Raw genomic sequence first — 13,310 nt, 5'->3', positions numbered from 1 at the left:
GATCATGGACTGTGGGCTCCGGCAGGCTAGGCAGGCAGCCCTGCCCGACATGTGCTCCAGGTCAGACAATGGGTCATCTAGTGCAGCGTGTCGGTCACCACACACAGGAGAGCCTGTTCTTATTCCTGAGGCCACTGCCGGAGCTCTCCTTTCAGTCCTGATCAGGGGCCCCCAAGGTAATTTTACTCTGGTCTCTGTCACACACCATCATTCCAGCTTTCTGAACTTAGCAACAGTATACCCAAGGAGTTTAGATTCCACATCCTTCCTCTGCAAGCCAGCAAAAGGACGTTTGGGGCAGTAGATAGAACAGTAGCCGCCCTTGGACCAGCAGAAGGAACTCAGCACCAGGAGAGGTTGTGTGGCTCAGATTCCAGAACTTGGGATTCTTGGGCATTTGAATTGGGGAATGTGGAAGAAGTCAGGCCCCTGGGAATGACAGGAGAGACCCAGGAGGCAGGAGCTGGGGAGAGGCTGGGGGGACAGCAACCAACAGTGGATGGGCCTCTGGGAGAGTGGACCAGATGAGCAGGCTGTAGGGGCAGGAGGCTGGAGACCCAGTCCTGCAGAGGGTAGAACCAGCATCAGCAGAGAGGAGCAGGAGGAAGCAGCCTGGATCCCACGTTCCCGTGGCTGGGCGCCTGACAGCTGCCTCCCCACCCTCCCCACCCCCACCACCCCCAGGACTGTGGGGCACACAGGTCCACCTGCCTGTTGGAAAAGCTGGGGCCAAGCACTGGAGAAAAACGGGACGGAACTCTAGGCCTCGTGCCACTTGGTGGCCTCTTTTATTCACCTGCCCTGAGAGCAAGGCTCAGGGTGGCACAAGGTGTGTGTAGATGTCAGGGCGCAGGGGTGTGCCATCCAGGGCAGGTGAGGGCATGCCTAGGACCACTCACCCTGGGGAAGGTTAACACATCAAGGATCCTGCTTTGTACGATTATCATTGTAAAACAAGTAGTGTGATGGAAATAGGCAGGTGTTTGGATGGCAAGGAGCCGTCGTATTTGTGGTACCTCTCAGGAGCCCAGCAAGGAGGAGCAGCCTCCTGCCAGCTGCAGAGGGGAGAATGGATGCCTGGCTTGCTGCGGGGAAGCAGTGTCTCCTGGCTCCCCTCTGTGCTGCTCTGTAAGTGATGGCCTCGCCCCTGGCTCACGGGGACAGTGAAGCCATGGGTGGTGCCCTAGACGGTGAGCAGAGCCCAAGCACGCCTGCAGGATGTATATAAGCGCTGTGCCCATGGAGCAAGGCAGGCCTTGCCTTAGGCCTTGTTCCATGGGGCCCACCTGTCTACCTGGTACTAGCTCTTACCTTTTGTGCAAGGTTGGGAGGGTTAAATTTGGAATTTAATATTTGTTATTTATTTAAAAATCCTCTATGAGTCCTTAACCTTTGGGGGGCCCTCTGTGGTCTGCGGAATCAGACATTCTGAGTGCCCTTGGGCCGTGTGTCAGGACTGGAGAGACAGGCAGATGCAGCTGTGGAACTGCCTGTGAGTATTACTTTTGTTTTCCGTTGCCTTTTGTGCCACGGTGTGTGGGTTCCTGGGCCACTAGAGCAGCCTCTGCCTGCAGGGTCCAGAGAAGGAGAGGCCGTGGAGGAGGCAATGGAGGGACCATCTCCCCCATCTGCGTGGCCTCGGCCCAGGGTCCAAGAGTAGAGGAGAGCTCAGGTTCTCTGGGAAATTGTGAAAAGATGTTTCCAGATGATGAACGGGGGATGAAGGGTCATTGTCCTCCCCGTTTTCAGATTTCCCATGAGCATGTCCTTGGAGGTTTTTGCTGGACTTTGCAGAGGAAATTTCATTTGAAAGCTCGGGGGTGTGTTACACTGGCTGGGTGGTCCTCACACAGGCCACATGTTAGCTGGGCCTCTGTGACTCCAGGGCATCCTCGATGGTCAAAAGTATTTTGGTGCAAGCTCAGAGCTCACCCTGCACAGAATGGAGGCGGTTCCTGGACTGTACATTGTATGTAACAGACTGGCCCTGCTAGTCCTTAAACTATTTTGTTTGAGTCACAAGGACAGAAATAAATAAATAAACAGGCCAAAAAGGATTACTGTGACACGGCCAGGGTTTGTGCATTGTCACTGAGCCCAGCGAAGGCTCATCTGTGATGCTGCTGCAGATGTTTGCAGGAAACGTGGCCGTTGCCTGCCGTGAGCCTGGCAAGTGGACATGGTACCCACTTTCATTTTAAGTTGTAAATCTTTTTTCATGTTCTTTTCCAGTATGGTTTGTTACAGCATGTTGAATGAATGGTAGGACCTTGTTGTTTATCTATCTTATATATAATAGTATGTACCAGTTAATCCCAAACTCCTAATTTGTCCCTCCCTCCCCTCCCCCTTTGGTAACCATAGATTTGTTTTCTATGTGTGTCTTTCTGTTTCATAGATAAGTTCACTTTATCATATATTTTAGATTCCACGTATAAGTGATATCATATGGCATTTGACTTTCAAGTTATAAATTTTAAAAGAAGAGCTGGAAACAGAACAGGTGGAAAAAATTACTGTCAGAACGTGTTTTAAAGACACCAGATTAATGAAGGCTCAGTTGTAATTTTTATTTTCGAGGAAACCATTTTAAAAATTCTTGTCACGTGGAAGATGGAAGCATCCAAGAGAAATCCCCCAGGAGATGGGTGAGATTGGCTTCCGTGTGTGCAGGGCATTTTTCTAGGGCTGTCAGGAGGGCGATCCTGGGGAGGGTGGACAGAGCAGGGCGGCCAGGCCTGGTTGGCCTTCCTTTACTCGTTTCCCTCGTTGAGTGAGGACTGAGGTCTGCACCGCTGAGGTGTGAGGTTGGTCACACACCTGGCAGCATCTCAGCCCTCTCCTGTGGGTCCCAGGAGCTTTCATTGCAGTGTGTGTTGCATTATCCTTTGGGATCTTCGGGGGCAGGTGCTAAAGGTAAATCCATCTTTCAGATTGTGGTGAATTGGGGGTTTTCTTCTATTCTGCTCTTGCTTCAGTCAGGAGAGACATGCTTTAAATAGGGAAGTGGCGATGTCATTTCCAGGCACTTTCCCAGCACTAAGTAGGTCAGGGTTTTGTCACAGTTTTGACGAGATCACAGGTGAGTTGCTGTAAATTTGGAGAGAGTCACGAATCTTGTCAGAATACAGAGTGCACTTGCAATCTGGTTAAATAGTCTTAATTCCTGGCCTGTGGAGAGTCCTCTCGCTCCCCACTCCCCACACCCCTCCTCATGGCACAGTCTCTGCTGAAACCGAGGCTTAGAGGGTGGGGGAGTGGTGGTGCAGTGGGTCCCTGGGGACATGCCCTCCCTGCTGGCTGAGGACCATCTGTCCTCTTGCCTGCCTGACAAAACCAAGTCCTGGAAGTGGATGAGAGAACCGTCCCTTCCCCCTGACCTAAGCTTTTTGTGCAAGCGCAGCCTCATTCAGAAAGGTACGTAAGCGCACACAGACTGACACCCCTGTGATCGCACCGGCACCCGGCCACTGCTGTCCCCGTGTCTCATGCCGCATACCTGCCTGGCCTCTTGCACTTCCTGTCTGTGAGATCCCATAGCACATGCTCTTCTCCGGCTCCTTTGGCTCCTCGGGGTGTTTGTGGGGTCCGTGCAGGTCCCCATGCTTCATTGGCTCTCGTTCATTCCCAGTGCTGTGTGAATGGGCGACATTGCCTGCTGACAGGTGTTGGGGTGGTTGCAGGGTAGGATCTTGGGAGCAGGGGGCTGTCCTGGAACATGTCTTTGCTGGACATTTGGCTGCATGTCTGTTGAGAGCACACCTGGGAGTGCAGGTGCTGGGTCACGGAGCTGCGGGGCTTCAGTTCAGGAGACCCTTTGGCTTCCCCAGCAGGTAGAGGCCAGACTAAAGTTTCCCAGGCAGAGAGAATAAACCCCAGTGGCAATATGGGACTTATTGGATTGACATGAGTTCAGGTAAGGATCCAAAGGCACTTTAGTCAGCAGTTATACTCAGACAGCTGACAAGAGGAGAACTGGTCTTTATAGAGGTGGATTCTGCATTTAAATGAGGGGTTTCTATCCCACTGTCTGCTGTGTAGCTCACATAACTTTTTCTCACTGTGCTCAGCTGATGTCATCTACCAAAGGACATGTCCTGCCCTGATAAACCCACTCTGGGTGGGGGGTGAGGGACTAAATCACATCTTCCTACTCCCCAGGGGTGGGCAGAGGCTGAGTAGGCCCGCCACGCCGTCACTGCTTGTTACATGTGCTGCAGAAGCTGCATCTTATATTAAGCCGTGTCTCAGGATGGCCCTGGGGCTAAGGAAACCCGCCACGCACGTGTCATGTCCTGGGTACCTCGTGACTTAACTCGGGCTTCGATCAGCATCACATCCACACCCTCTGAGGTTGGGGATCAGAGACAGGGCTACCCTCTTATCACAGATGATGAAACAAAGGTTCAAGTTAAGTACTGGTCCGGGGTCTCAACTTGACTAATAAGAAAAGGGGGTCTGGCCTGTATCTTCTGGCCACAAACCCCGTGGTATTCTGCTACAGTGCAGCCCCCTCTCCTGTTTATCAAGCAGGTAATTGAAAGGTGGTACTTTATTGTACAGTGACTCTTAACAGATTTGTCTGGACAACTGGCTCCTTTGGTCTTGGCAGAGGGCAGCCTTTGCAGCCTCCTTCTTCACAGGTGATGGTGCACCTCTCCAGCCACAGGAGCAGTGGTCCCACTAGGGTGAAACCATCACAGGCCTGTCATTTGGGTATTCATTGATGTGCTAGTTCACACCGATTCTAAAAAGTTATTTTAGAAAATTCAGGTAATGGGATGTAGTCGATCAAGTTATGTGAAATCTAAATCTTTGAGACCATTTGGCAGTAGTGTAGATTTTAACCTTTCCTGTTGGTGTGTGGTATTTTCTGAAACCTTAGAGTTAACCTCAAAAGCATATTTTCCAAAATTATTGATGTGTATGATAGGAAGAAATAAATAGACCAAGAAACAGTATAGTTAACTTCATGGTATGTCTGTCATTAAAGGAAGCTTGATTACCTCCAAAATTACCTTTGATGATTCTAATAAAAAACAGATTTTTATTGTTAGCAGGGTGAGCTTTGTGCTGTGACTTTCTAATATTCTATAAAATTATTTCAGAAACTGCCACCCATACCTTGAAATCTTCAATGGGGAATATCAGTTAAAATTAGTTGGTTTTATTATCAAAAGAGATTTTCATTTTGTGTAAATTGTTTAGGTCAGTTTGGACCAAGTTAAAGAGCTATAAACATAAAACAACAAAATAACCCATAAATTGTTTTTTTTTTAAAGTAAATAAAACATCTTCCTGTGTCACTTATCATTTTTTATCTGTGTAAGTGATACAAATCATATCACTCCCAGAGAAGCAATTTAGTGTGTAAGGATTCCAGCCCTGATGTGAGAGTTTACATGTCACAGTAGGTGATCCCAAGTCAGTTTTTATCAGGGATGTGGGCGCTCCTGTTTTTCCCAGGAATCCTGCAGGAGACACACCAGTTCCTCACTCTGGTGGCGGGAAACCAGGTGGCAGTGGCCAGAGCTATGGAGACGTAGGGAGGCTGGAGCGTCTTCCTTGGCCTTTTCCTCCAGCCGTTACCCTCAATTTCAAATTCACGTGTGCTTACTGCTTTGGAATACCATCGTGGTGACTGGTGCTGGTAAGTTCCCTGGCCCACGGCATCTGTGAGGGATGTCAGCGCCACTGACACACTTCGTGCCTGTGCTGAGCAGAGGCCAGCGCCGCCTTCAGGAATGGGATGTCTTTGGGGTCATGTTTGACTCCACTGTTTCAGAGCCTCAGATGATGGTGTGTTCTCTTCAGAGTTCAAGGTGAAATCCCTCTGAACCCTCATCCTGTTGGTCACTCTGTTCTTTGGTCCAGGAACCCTCAATGTGCTGGCAGACCTGCTACCAGCGATGGCAGAAGGAACAGCACATGAAAGGGAGGACCTGCTCACCAAAGCGCCACTGCCGAGTGACTTTGCCACTGCATGGAGGGACATCCAGTGCCCAGACCAGCATCTGCCCACTATGGGGAGCAGCACGGTCACCGTTACTAGCCAGGGGGAGGAGGGGAGGGGGGTGCGGCTGGCTTCTACATTGTGCTTAAAGCCATGCTCAAGCTAGAGGGGGCCTGAGTGCCTGCCAGCCTTGCCTTGGGAGCATATGGACACCTGCTGGGAGGACAGCACACCCAGCATCACGCAGCTCCTGCCCCAAATCAAGTGTGGGATCACTTGATCCATGAGATCTGCTCTGATGTTGTGGGATCCCAAAGGATTCCATCTGGATCATGATCAGAAGTGAATCTGACAAATGTCTCTCTGGCTATTAAATGGATTGTGAAGGATTTGGGAATTTGATTCTGAGAGAGGATCCTAGAGATCAATTAGGATGGTGGGGGCTCTCCAAATTGGGGGAGGGTCCTTAGGATCACTGAGGAACAGGGTGGGATGGTCCTCAGAATCACTGAGGAGCAATGGAGGGGGTCCTCGGGGTCACTGAGGTCTTGCAGCCCTGTGGGTCCTGGAGACAGTTGAGGGCCGTTTTGGCTCATGTGATGGAGGTGGAGAGAGGCCTGGCTTTGGCATCTGGTCAGTGGTGTGCAGTGGACGGATGTGAGACAGAGCACGGTGTGCAGGTGGAACCAGGGCCTGGTATGACCCTGGGGATGTGCTGGTTGGCTGAGGTAGTGATACTTGAGCTCTGCTAAAGGGTTTTCTGCCAGTCGGAAAGTGTTGTTTCTGTTTGTGTTTTTAAGTTTGAAGTCCAGTGTATTCTTTTTAGCTATTTCTGCTTTATTGACTATGCCAAAGTCTTTGACTGTGTGGATCACAATACACTGTGGAAAATTCTGAAAGAGATGGGAATACCAGACCACCTGATCTGCCTCTTGAGAAATTTGTATGCAGGTCAGGAAGCAACAGTTAGAACTGGACCTGGAACAACAGACTGGTTCCAAATTGGAAAAGGAGTTCGTCAAGGCTGTATATTGTCACCCTGTTTATTTAACTTATATGCAGAGTACATCATGAGAAACGCTGGACTGGAAGAAACACAAGCTGGAATCAAGACTGCCGGGAGAAATATCAATAACCTCAGATATGCAGATGACACCACCCTTATGGCAGAAAGTGAAGAGGAACTCAAAAGCCTCTTGAGGAAAGTGAAAGAGGAGAGTGAAAAAGTTGGCTTAAAGCTCAACATTCAGAAAACAAAGATCATGGCACCCGGTCCCACCACTTCATGGAAAATAGATGGGGAAACAGTGTCAGACTTTATTTTTCTGGGCTCCAAAATCACTGCAGATGGTGACTGCAGCCATGAAATTAAAAGATGCTTACTGCTTGGAAAGAAAGTTGTGATCAACCTAGATAGCATATTGAAAAGCAGAGACATTATTTTGCCAGCAAAGGTTCGTCTAGTCAAGGCTATGGTTTTTCCTGTGGTCATGTATGGATGTGAGAGTTGGACTGTGAAGAAGACTGAGTGCCGAAGAATTGATGCTTTTGAACTGTGGTGTTGGAGAAGACTCTTGAGAGTCCCTTGGACTGCAAGGAGATCCAACCAGTCCATTCTGAAGGAGATCAGCCCTGGAATTTCTTTGGAAGGAATGATGCTAAAGCTGAAACTCCAGTACTTTGGCCACCTCATGCGAAGAGTTGACTCATTGGAAAAGACCCTGATGCTGGGAGGGATTGGGGGCAGGAGGAGAAGGGGACGGCAGAGGATGAGATGGCTGGATGGCATCACTGACTCGATGGATGTGAGTCTGAGTGAACTCTGGGAGTTGGTGATGGACAGGGAGGCCTGGCGTGCTGTGATTCATGGGGTTGCAAAGAGTCGGACACGACTGAGTGATCTGATCTGATCTGATTGATACCATGTCTAAGAACTTTTCACCTAGGCTAGCTCCTGAAGATTTCCTCTGATTCTTCTAAAATTTTATAGTTTTACATTTTCCATTTGTGTATTTGATCCATTTGAGCTAATTTGTTCAGGTGTGATGTCTCGATGGAATTTCGGTGTTCTGCTTGTGCATGTGCAACTGGCCCAGCACTCCTGGTTGAAAAGATGAGCCTTCCTCCATTGAATTGTTTTCACCTTTGTCAGAATCAGTTGGCTGTTCTTGTGTAGATCTGTTTCTGTTTTGTTTTTACTTCTGCTCACTGATCTACTTGTCTGCTTCTTGCTAATATTTCACTGCTTCAGTTACTGCAGCATTATGGTAAGCCCTAGTCTCAAGTACAGCAATGTCTCATGTCCCATTCTTTTTCAAAATTATTTTAGCTGTTCCAGTCCCTTTGCTTTTCCATAAACATTTTGGAATAATCATGTTTATGTCTATTAAAAACAGCTTGGATGATTTGAGAGAATAGCATTGAAACATGTATTATATGTGAAATAGATCGCCAGTCCAGCTTCAATGCATGAGACAGGGTGCTCAGATCTGGTGCACTGGGATGACCCTGAGGGATGGGATTGGGAGGGAGGTGGGAGGGAGGGTCAGGATGGGGAACACATGTACACCCATGGCTGATTCATGTGAATGTAGGGCAAAAACAACCACAATATTGTAAAGTAGTTAGCCTCCAATTAAAATAAAAAACAAAACAAAACAGCTTGCTGGGATTTCCAGTAGGAATTTGGATAGAATTGACATCTTTACTACATTGAGCCTTCTAACCCATGAAGATGGTTTGTCTCTCCATTTATTTTGATCTTCTTTGATTTCTTTCATCATTTCACAGATTTCAATATGTGTCCCATACATGTTTTGTTCAGCTGATGCCTAAGCACTTAATTTTATCTGAATGATTATAAATCATATCGTGTCTTTCCACTTTCCACATGTGTTTTGCTAGTATGTAGATTTTTGAATATTGATCTCTTATCATGTGACCTTACTGAATTTATTGAGTTCTAGGAGGTTTTCTATAGATTCCTTAGGATTTTCTTTGTAGACTATTTCATTATCTGTAAAGAACATTATTTCTTTTTCAGCCTGTTAATATATGCCTTTTATTTTCTTTTCACACCTTATTCTACTTGCTAAAACTAATATTGTGTTGAATAGCAGTGGTGAGAGTGGACATCCTTTCTTGTTCCAGATGCCCTTAATCAGTGTGAGAAAGATCCTTTGAATTCCTAGTTGCTGAGTATTTTATCATGTGTGTATGTTGGATTTTGTCAAATGTGTTTCTGAGGCAGTTTATATGACCATGTGACTCTTAAATGGGAAGCCCACATGGTCCCTGTTAATGAGGGATGAGGAAGGTGGGTACTTCTTTTGTGATGCCTTTGGCAGGTTCTGTTATTACGGTTGTGGTGGCCTCATAAAATCAGCTCACAGTGTTCTTAGCAGCCTCTTTATGGAAGAAATCATGAGTTTAACATTGCATTGCAATATTTTTTTAGGTATTCTCAATTTAAAGTGGTTTAAATTCATGAAAAGTGTAGAAAAGAAAAACAAAATACTTCAGAAGAACTGAAAAGTGATTAAGTTATACAAGTAACCTCTTCTAGGTTCTGTTCCAGAGAGAATAGTGAAGGACAGCATCTGTACCACAGTTCTGCATTAGAATATTTAAACATTTCAGCACCAAATACCACCTTTGGAGTTTGCCTTAAATATGTATCTTGAATAAAAGGCAGATTATAAAACAGTGCTGAGTTTCAGGGAGGAAAAAAAAAGTTGTTTTTTTGTTTTTGGTTTTGCAGTAGCTCAATCATGAGGGAAGTATTGAGTTGGTCATCTCAATCCATATATATATATATATATATATATATATATAATTAAATATTTAAATCTAGATCCAAAAGTAGGGCAGTTTTGGAGAACAAAGAGGAAGCTATAATTTAAAAAATAATGAAACAGTAATTGCATTTCCTGTCCAACATATCCAGCTGTGACTGCCTCTGGCTTACTGTTTGCAGTGAAAACCAGTGACATTTTTGTCTTGTTCCATATTGTTTGACCATTGTATTTGGTAACCAGGAGAGAGGGTTTCAGGAAGAGCAAACAAGTTTATACTTCCTTTTTACTTGCCAGATATAGCAAATAGAAATATAAGCTGCCTATTTTTATCCCAAATATTACAAACTTATTAAAAACATTTATTGTTTATCACAAACCCATTTTTAACCAGATGTCTGTTTTTCATCTGGCAGCCATAGATTTTTCCTTGTTTTTTTCTATACTTTGAACCTTGCTCATTTTCATTCAGGGTAAAACCATCAGAAGGTGTAGAGGAATGTCAAAACTCTGTAGCAGTTGTTTTATTTCATGTCAGACAGTTATCTTTTCCTGGCAGGTGAACATGATGGTGGACCTTGTGTAATATTTCGTGTTTTTTCTCTTACGGGTGCCTGCATCAAGGTGTCAAACTCTGGGCGAAGGTTTCACCCTCCAAGGACTAGTCTGTACCCTGTACTGACAAGGCCTACTCACACTGTGCAGTGATCTCACTCCATTCTCGTGCCAGCATCTCATGATTCAAGGAGATTCTTACTCATCCATATATTCCCACCTCTGTCTCATTTGCAGTTACCCTCTTAGGATGCTGCCTGAATTTGTGTCCATGCAATATAGATACGTCATATGTCTTTCATCTTCCTGGGTCAGATGTGTAAGTAGAAACAGAGTTTTTCTCTTGCATGCTTTGCTTTGTGCTGGTGTCGTCTGTGGTGCCTGTATTAGATGGTGGGTTTGTGAACACCCTGAGGCTTCAGGTATCAGCAGGAGGAGGCCTGGTCTCAGCCACCATCCTGCTGTCTCTCTTTCCAGCAGCACTAATCTCTAGAGTCCCCAACCTGTCCTCTTCTGCTTTCATTCTGTTGGGCAGCTGGCAAAGCCACACTATGAACTTGAACCTCTTTGCTGTGGCCAGTATCCTTATATCTGTTAGACTTTATTTTACTCCAGAGGACAGAAATGCCCCAGACTCTTGTTTGTATTTTTGGCTGCTATGGGGACACATGAAGCTGTTAGAATCACAGCTCTGCTAAATAACAAAGATAAAGAGAATGGCTCTTGTAAGGGCCAAATACTCCTTACAGTCAAGTCAGAGAAAAAGCGTTATAGTCAGTTTACCAGCAGCTAAAATGAAGTCCTTCCTCCCTACACCATGGTCTTGCTGTTTCATTTGTAAGATCCCAAAGAACATGGGGCCCTGGATGGGGGTGAGTTTGGGGTCCCCCTTGAAAGCATTGTGGCAGTTTCTAGTGTCATTTTCTTCATGCTTTGTGAACACTGAACTCACTGTTCCTCCGTTTGTGATTGATCTCAAACTTCTAAATTTCCAACTAAATTCACTTAGAATACAGGTTAAAATATTCCTTGTGATGGGCTATTTTATTTACTCAAAATACAGAATTGAGAAATTTGATAATTTCTAGTATCTCTGGAATTCTGAGGATATTTAAATCTGGCCTACTTCCTAAAATGTCAAGAAAATTTTTTTTTTGTAATTTTTTTAATTTTATTTTATTTTTAAACTTTACATAACTGTATTAGTTTTGCCAAATATCAAAATGAATCCGCCACAGGTATACATGTGTTAAGTATAACATTTTATATTGACTTAAGTATGTTTTCGGAGAAGGCGATGGCACCCCACTCCAGTACTCTTGCCTGGAAAATCCCATGGATGGAGGAGCCTGGTAGGCTATAGTCTGTGGGGTCGCTAAGAGTCGGACACAACTGAGCAATTTCCCTTTAACTTTTCACTTTTATGCATTGGAGAAGGAAATGGCAACCCACTCCAGTGTTCTTGCCTGGAGAATCCCAGGGACAGGGGAGCCTGGTGGGCTTCCGTCTATGGGGTCGCACAGTCGGATATGACAGAAGTGACTTAGCAGCAAGTATGTTTTATTGCTTAATTTGCATAAATAAGTATTTCCTAAGAATTGGGGTTTCAGTGCTCAGAATGTATATTTTTGTATAATTTTGAAGTTAAAATAGGAAGGACAAAATTTACTGCAGTTTTATTCCCATTTGGGGGAGTGTTTCTGAAGCCATTAAACCTGATAAAGACTTTTCCAAATGGAAATTGTTTCTTTTATAAATATTTTATGTTTATTAACTTTAACACTTAAACATAAAGAACTTGCTTTGGTTTCTAACAACTAGAAATTATACACACACTTGCATTAAATAAACGTTGGCCAAGCCTTGTGTGCACATGTGCAGGGGACTCCTCAGAGTCTGGCAGTTTGAGGATATGCCCCTCTTTTATCCCCTGGGCCTTCTTCTCTGCCTCAGTTCCCAAATGTGAGCCTCTGGACCTGTTGGGAAATTATGTTGTAAATAAGCCATCTTTATTTTCCTATGGGAAAGGAGCCTAGAATTTCTTCTTTTTTAAAAGGTATTAAGAATGTTACCTTACCTTGATTAGAAGGGCTATCATTCCCCTCCCCCCACCCTCCACCCCACCGCCAAAAATTAACCCAGAAAGTAACATGTGTTGGCGCCAAGATGTGGCTCTTGTGTACTGCAGGTGGGAGTATAAAATGGTACAGCCACTATGGAATATAATACAATGGTTCCTCAAAAAAATAAAAATAGATTTACCATATGATCTTACAATCTTCCTTCTGGGTATGTACCTAAAAGAAGTAAAAAGCAGGGACTCTAAAAGATATTTGGACACCCGTATTCATAGCAGCATTATTCACAGTAGGCAAAAGCTGGAAACAACCCAAGTGTCCACTGACAGATGAACAGATAAACAAAATGTGGTATTAGCATCAAAGGAGTTGTTGTTCAGTCACTCATTCGTGTCCAACTCTTTGTGACCCCATGGACTGAAGCATACCAGGCGTCCCTGTCCTTCACTATCTCCCAGAGTTTGCTCAAACTCTTGTCCATTGAATTGGTGGTGCCATCCAAGCCACCTCATCCTCTGTCGCCCCCTTCTCCTCCTGTCCTCAATCTTGCCCAACATCAGAGCGTTTTCTAATGTGTCGGCTCTTTGTATCAGGTGGCCAAAGTATTGGAGCTTCAGCTTCTGCATCAGTCCTTCCAGTGAATATTCGGGGTTGATTTCCTTTAGGATTAGCTGGTTTGATCTCCTTTCTGTCAAGGAATTCTCAAGAGTCTTCTCCAGCACCACAGTTCGAAAACATCAGTTCTTTGGCACTCAGCTTTTTTTATGGTCTACCTCTCACGTCTGTACATGGCTACTGGAAAAAACCATAGCTTTGATTATATGGGCCTTTGTCCGCAAATGAAATAATATCGAATGAGATATTAACCTTAAAAAGGAATGAAGTTCTGACACTTGTTAGAACATGGATGAATCCTGAAGACACAGTGCT

At 45.2% G+C, this 13,310-nt stretch overlaps 1 protein-coding gene across 6 annotated transcripts in view; it reads left to right on the top strand.

Moving 5' to 3' along the window:
* The window catches only part of OTUD7A (OTU deubiquitinase 7A), a 388,360-nt gene that overhangs the window by 20,350 nt on the left and 354,700 nt on the right, over positions 1-13,310 (top strand). For 4 of the 6 annotated variants that reach the window (XM_045163707.1, XM_045163702.1, XM_045163705.1 and 1 more), the window contains one exon: positions 10,540-10,621. The exons of the other annotated variants lie outside the window; for them this stretch is intronic. The gene's annotated coding sequence lies outside the window, so the exon portion shown is untranslated. The remainder of the gene's footprint in view (positions 1-10,539; positions 10,622-13,310) is intronic. 6 annotated transcript variants of the gene reach the window in all.

This window comes from Bubalus bubalis, chromosome 20 (genome assembly GCF_019923935.1).
Source record: "Bubalus bubalis isolate 160015118507 breed Murrah chromosome 20, NDDB_SH_1, whole genome shotgun sequence".
Classification (NCBI taxonomy): Eukaryota; Metazoa; Chordata; class Mammalia; order Artiodactyla; family Bovidae; genus Bubalus; species Bubalus bubalis.
This window is presented reverse-complemented; position numbering and strand designations above follow the sequence as displayed.